Source organism: Gymnodraco acuticeps, unplaced genomic scaffold, assembly GCF_902827175.1.
Source record: "Gymnodraco acuticeps unplaced genomic scaffold, fGymAcu1.1, whole genome shotgun sequence".
Lineage (NCBI taxonomy): Eukaryota > Metazoa > Chordata > Actinopteri > Perciformes > Bathydraconidae > Gymnodraco > Gymnodraco acuticeps.
Window position 1 is genome coordinate 153,158 of NW_022991493.1, and position 7,343 is coordinate 160,500.

General features: G+C 39.5%; 1 long non-coding RNA gene across 1 annotated transcript; it reads left to right on the forward strand.

Annotated features, from left to right (window-relative positions):
* The first annotated feature begins 3,506 nt into the window (after positions 1-3,506).
* Positions 3,507-4,305, forward strand: LOC117533133. Its single transcript, XR_004567014.1, has 2 exons — positions 3,507-4,084; positions 4,190-4,305. It is a non-coding gene; the product is annotated as an uncharacterized LOC117533133 (long non-coding RNA).
* The last annotated feature ends 3,038 nt before the right edge of the window (positions 4,306-7,343 follow it).

The window sequence follows — 7,343 nt, forward strand, 5'->3', positions numbered from 1 at the left end:
TTCCGTTCCTCTCAAAGATTCTTGAGAAAGCGGTCGCAAAACAGTTGTGTGATTACTTAAAAAACAATGATTTATTTGAAGACTTTCAGTCTGGCTTTAGAACACATCATAGCACAGAGACAGCTCTGGTTAAAGTCACAAATGACATTCTAATAGCCTCAGACAAGGGACGTGTCTCTATTCTTGTTTTGCTCGATCTCAGTGCTGCATTTGATACTATCGACCATGATATCTTATTGCAAAGACTAGAGCACTTAGTTGGCATACAGGGAACTGCTTTAGACTGGTTTAGGTCCTATCTATCTGAACGCTCTCAGTTTGTACGTGTCAATGATGAATCTTCCACACAAACCAAAGTTAGCCATGGAGTGCCACAGGGCTCAGTGCTCGGACCTATTTTGTTCACATTATATATGCTTCCGTTAGGCAATATTATAAGGAATCATTCTGTAAACTTTCATTGTTATGCGGATGATACTCAACTATATTTATCAATCAAGCCTGATGAAATTAATCATCTAAATAAAATTCAAGACTGCCTTAAGGACTTAAAAACGTGGATGACCTTAAACTTTTTGATGTTAAACACGACCAAAACTGAAATTATTGTACTTGGCCCGAAGAATCTACGAAACAAATTATCTAAGGATATACTAACTATGGATGGCATTAATTTGGCCTCCAGTGAGACTGTAAGGAATCTTGGTGTTATATTTGATCAGGATTTATCCTTTAACGCCCACATAAAATCAATTTCAAGGACCGCCTACTTCCATCTACGTAACATTGCAAAAATCAGGCATATCTTGCCTCAAAACGATGCAGAGAAACTAGTCCATGCATTTGTTACTTCAAGGCTGGATTATTGTAACTCTTTATTATCAGGGTGTACCAAGAAGTCAGTCAAGTCGCTTCAGCTGATTCAAAATGCTGCAGCTCGTGTACTAACCAGAGTTAGGAAAAGGGACCACATTACTCCTGTTCTGGCTGCCTTACACTGGCTCCCTATAGAACACAGGATAGAATTTACAATTCTTCTTCTCGCCTACAAAGCCCTTAATGGGCAGGCGCCATCTTACCTTAAAGAACTCATTATACCCTACTGTCCTACTAGGGCATTGCGTTCCAAGAATGCAGGGTTGTTGGTTGTTCCTAGAGTCTCTAAAAGTACAATGGGAGTCAGAGCCTTTTCTTATCAAGCTCCACATTTGTGGAATCAGCTTCCAGTTTGTGTTCGGGCGGCAGACACCCTATCCGTTTTTAAGAGTGCGCTTAAGACCTTCCTTTTTGATAAAGCTTATAGTTAGGGCTGATTAGATTCAGCCCCTAGTTTTGCTGATATAGGCTTAGTTTGTCGGGGGACATCTTACTTCTTCCTTCTCTCTGTCTATACCTGTGTACTCTCATGTTCCCATTAACCCAGCTTCCCCAAATGTCTTTCTTTTTGGTGTCTATATACGCCGGGATCCGGAGTCATGGATGATCCTGCGCTCCTCTGTCCTCGATCGCGAGCCCTGGATCTTGAGTCGTGGCTGTGGTCCTGGATCATAGGTCCTGGATGGATATCCTCGTGGATTCATTTTCCTATTATACACACAAGCATTTCCAAACATTTGGACTACCTATGTTGCAAATGTATTATCTTTTCAATTTACACATGGCATCTATTGCACGTCTGTCCGTCCTGGGAGAGGGATCCCTCCTCTGTTGCTCTCCCTGAGGTTTCTCCCATTTTTCCCTTTAAACTGTGGGGTTTTTTTGGAAGTTTTTCCTTGTACGATGTGAGGGTCTAAGGACAGAGGGTGTCGTATTGTCATACTGATATTTTGTACAAACTGTAAAGTCCACTGAGACAAATGTAACATTTGTGATATTGGGCTATATAAATAAACATTGATTGATTGATTGAATCTCCGCTTATTTGGACTCCAGGAAAAGGAGTAACACTTGTATACCTAAGCTAAGGCGGGTGCATTTACTAATGACAATAGCATTGATGTGTGTGAAAGAGGGAGACGTACATGTATGTTAAAGGCGACCTATCATGCAAAATGCACTTTTGTACATCTTTTATACATGAATATGTCCCCGGTGTGTCAGGGAACTCACCAAGTGTCAGAAAACACAACCCTCTCTCGTTTCCTCCGTACCCAAATCTCTAAAAACGGGGCTGCAACGGATCTGATACAGACTGATCCAGATTTGAACACGCTCTGACGTCAGGAACCCTATCAGGAGGAGACAGCCACGGCCATTGCCGTTCGAAAGCGCTGGAGACGCTGTAGTACATATGCCAGGCCTGTAGGTGGCGCTGTAGTCTGCCACAAAAGAAGCAAAGAAGACTTCTCACAGAATCAGCCCTTGCAAAAACATCGCTAAAAAAGAGCAAATAGAGCAAAATGAGGGATGGCTAAAATGCATGAACTGTTTGGTATTTTGAAAAAAAACTTCACAGACAGGTTTTATAGAGGTATGGCCCTACAATATTTTATTCAAATATAGCATGATAGGTCCACTTTAAAGTCTGTAATGCTATTAGTTGATTGTGAAATGGCTTTAGGAATATAAAATAAGGTTTATTTGTATTATTGATACAGCCTTATTGATATCACTATCCATTCTATGCCTTTTGTCATGGAGAGTGTGCTTATCAACCAATAACAGCATACAGTTATTCTATCAGAGTATGAATAAAAAGTAGGTAAACAAATCTTCACTTTATAGAAAAATAGGAGTAACAATGTTAATACTGCCAGGGCAAACCAAATCCCACAAAGACAGAAGACAAACAGACGTACAAAAAAATAAAAAACCAGTCAGCTAAAACAAAAATGTCAAAAATAAACAATACATGTCATTACTGCAGCACCTCCTCCCCAAAAACGATTTGTATGTTTCTCCGTTGTGTTGAGATTCATAGATTACTTCTGTTGTTTGGAGCAGGGGTTTTCAAAGTGTGGGAAGGTGAGCCTCCCCTCAGAGAACATAAGAACAGCCGCGCCCCCTCCCAACTATTATTGCTATTGAAAAGGAATCTAACTTCGATACAACCAATGTTAATACCTAGGCCGTCTCCGATACCGAACTCCGGTGCTGATAAGGCTCCGGTGAACGGCCGTCCAATCTTTTTAGGACTTCAAAACCCCCCAGAATCTACACGCAAGATCAACATAATCTGCTTAGGCAACACAGTCTCACTCCCTGAACGTCCAGGAGCGACGTTTGGTCAGGGTCCTTTGGCGTCCAGTTGGGACTAGGCCGAGGCTCCTTCAGCAGTGGCGCCAGCAGGGGGGGGGGCATGGGGGGCCATGGCCACACTGATATATTTGTTGGCCCCCCCACCACACACACCGCCTCGCCAGTCACGTATGCGCAGTAGTTTATCTGATATTTAACAACAAATACACAGCCAGCGAGTCGCTTGATTTGAGCTTCCAACACTCATACTGCAGCCCCTCCCTCTCTGCTACCATGGTAACACTGTGATACTCAGCGCACCACTCTGATACTCGTGCGCACCACTCTGAGATTCACACAGACAGCAGCAGGTTGCAGCAACACGTTTCTTTCTACTGACTGGACTGGAGTTGACAAAAATCCACCAGACTTCTAGAAGGTAAGTCGTATACGTTTGTTGCCTGTTAAGCCCCACAACACTTTAGGCTTTAGTGTGTTAGCTTTAGGTAGCAAAACACGGAGATATGCTTACCTTTAGCTGTTATTCTGATCAAAATGTGTGTTCAATGGCATTAAAACGAGAAAAACCTGGAAAACAGGCTCGGGGCTCAGTAAAGGCTGGCTTGACTTCAGGTATAATTCCTCTGTAAACACACTTTGGCAGCTATCCTAGTTAGCGTTTGTTTAGCTTGCTAAGCTAACGTTAGCTGATGTCGGTATGCTGGGCTGGTGTAATGCGTAGGCTACTATTAATCACTGCTGTGTGTAATGTCAATTTGCAGAAAATGAAGAGAAAGTCAACAGACATCTCTTCTAATTGTAAGAAGAAGATGAGTAAAGGAGAGACCGAGCTGGCAGGGGAGCAGCAGCATAGGGCTAGTGAGGAGATGGCCATACATGCTAGAAAGTACATGTGGAACTCTGTTTTGTAAAAGTGAAACTAAAACCTAAGCACAGTTTTATTAATGTGATTGTGACCTTTGTAATCATTTAAGTCTTCTCCACACTTTAGGTCTGCAGCTCCTTCAAAATGAAACGAGAATCTATGCAGCTTTTCCTCTTCTGTGGTCTGAGGTTATGAGCTGACCATTAGTCAAGTTTGTTTTCATAATGTTCTGTATGCTAATTTAAAAAAAGGGTAACTAGTTTGTTTATAAAGTATAAATATACATGTTCAAAACAAATGATATACAAGTTATATGTATTACTCTCACCACAGTGGCTTAATCTAAAAGAATAGAAATATGTCTAGTCACCTATTTTCTGTCTAATACTAAAAGGTGGTGTTTTGTATCATTTATAATGTTTTGAATTTGCTATAAAGGTCAATAATAGATGGTGTTTTTGTGTTCAATCACAGTATGTATTTACCATGTTATACCCCTTGTGTTTTTGGGTCCTGTTGAAATAAAATAGTCATGTTTTAAAACTTGATTTAATAAAGTCATGTCAATCATCTTTGATCCCAGTGTGACACAAACAGCTTTGTTCAGTCTAAAACAAGTTATAACCTAGAGACATAATATAACTGAAGAACATGTTGTGTTGCTTTGTGTATTGTATGTGTTGAGAATGCTGAACATGTTGTGCCTTTACAATAAAGGAACTTATTTAAATTAAGCTGTATTTGTCTTTTTAAAAGGAAAGAACAACTGGCATATATAAAAAACAAAACAATAAATCACCAACACATGTATACATAACACAAAACAAGGTTCTTTTAAATGTTGTTTGAAGTAAAATGTTAACTCTCCGTATTATATTCACTTCAGATGAATAGTATCAGAAAATGTAAAATAAGAAACCAAAGTATATCAGTAGGTGATTCTCTTTGCCATTGTTTTTCATCTAGTCTATACTTTTACAACAATTAAATGCTTGGTTTTGGTGGGCCACCCCAAGATTTTCAGTGGCCCCATTTGGCCACCCCTATGAATAATTTCTGGAGGCGCCACTGGCGTGAGGCCACACACACGGGACGGAGCAGAGCAGAGACAGGTAATGTTAAATTTAATATAACGTTGTCAGTTATAAATAGGCTCGGTAGTCAACGCTTGTCCATTTGTTGTCCATTAATTCATCATTTACCATACTAACATTTCCCCAATGGATGTTTAAGAATGTATTAAGCAGTAGCTTATGTAACCCATATGAAATATAGGGCTACTAGACCCCTTTATGTCATTTAGATTTAATACTTGTTGTTTCTGCACGGAGCACTCTAGAATGTACACCCATGATAATGAGTGGCGCGAATCACTCCGCCTCTCTCTCTCTTTTCCCCTGTGAACACCATAAGTTGAGCAGCTCCTATTAATAGTTTTTTTTTTTAAAGTGTTATTTGTACTTGTTACTACCCGATCTGCAGCTGACAAACTCTGACCTGCAAGAACCCCTGTGCGAACCCGAACTAAAAGACGACAGCCTGTGTCGTCTTATAAGTGTAGAAACTCCGGTGAGTTGAGGCTGTGAGCTCCTTGTTAGCACTGAAGGGCTAGCCTGCTAATATGACAATGACAGTCAGTTTTTGTTGTTTATTATGAGATTCATTTCATTTAAAAACCAATCGGGGTTATGAAAGTGATGTCTAATGTTTTTGATGTACTTTGGTGCACATTGTATCATTGTTAAACGATAAGATCGTTAGCTTATGCTAATCGCGAGCTAGCGATGCTAGCTAGCGCTAATTGTGAGTTGATGCTAAACGCTAGCAGAAGCTAACGGCTAACACCACGTGTTAGTTCCATAGAACAGAAGCTGATAGCATAGATATTAAAAAAGCATTTATCTTCTTTTACTTAAAACCACTCTCTTTTAGTTATTTAATTTGTTTCATTAGCTGTAGTGCTGCTACATGCTGACTGCAATATCTGTCCATGTTCATGTTAAGAATAACTTAAGAATAACTGTTAAAAGTGGTTGAAAACAGTTAAACTGATAGTTAAAAACATAAAGTGTATCCCTTGTGTATTTCAACTTGAATGTAAGATGTGTTGTTTAGAAATACAAGTTAATTATCACTAATTAAAATACACATTGGTGATGAAGGTGAATTATGGTGCTCCGCCAGGAGGGTCTAACTTCAGCAGCTTGAGTAAAAGTAGAAGTACCAGAGTGTAGGAATACTCTGTTATAGTAAAAGTACTGCATTCAAAATGTTCCTCAAGTAAAAGTAGAAAAGTATTGTCATCAAAATATTGTAAAAGTAGTCATTGTGCAGATTGGTCAATTTCAGAATAATATATATGATATGTTTTATAATGATTGATCATGAAAGTGTTCTCAAAGCTGGTAAAGGTGCAGCTAGTTTGAATTACTTTGTATACTGCAGGGTAGCTTGTGGATTTACTCCAGGTGGAACTAAAGTCTGATTCAACACTTGATTAGATTTCACATCATTCATCCACATCTGTGAAGTAACTAAAGGTATTAAATATATATAGTGGAGGAAAAGTACACCATGTACCTCTGAACTGTAGTCAGGGTTCGTACGAGTGCTTGAAATCCTTGAAAATGCTTGAAATTTGACGTGGTATTTTCAAGGTTGGGAAAGTGCTTGAATTTTGGGAATGGTGCTTGAAATTGAGATAAAGTGCTTGGAAATGTAAATGCTTTACTTTTACAATAAATTGCTGTCTAACTGAATAGTTCGCTTTTTAGTAGGGATGTCCCGATCACCTTTTTTTGCTCCCGATCCGATTCCGATCATTTGATTTTGACAATCTGTCGATACCGATTTTTCCCGATCCAATCTTTATGCAATGCATTAAGAGAAAAAAAAGGTAACAGATGGCGGCTGGTCATCGAAATGCAATGAATTCAGCTATCTTGGCTGTTATTTTGTTGGCCTTTTCACTGTTCTGGGGCAGTTTCTCTTTCCTTTTAAAAGTCTCCGTCTTGCAAACATTGCATCTGGCTGTTACACTGCCTTCACTTTCAATTTTATAATACTTCCAAACTCCTGACATTTTCTCTATTCCGACTCCCGAGTCACCAGCTGAACGTAGCCTCTCGTTAGCTTACAGCTACTATTAGACACTGCGCCCACTCTGTTGCCAGATTTGAGAGAAATAAGCAACCAGGTCTATGAAAACAAGCCCAAAAGAAGCAACACATACATGATGTTGTGTAATTTTAAACCAAAACTAAGGCCTCAGGATGACTTT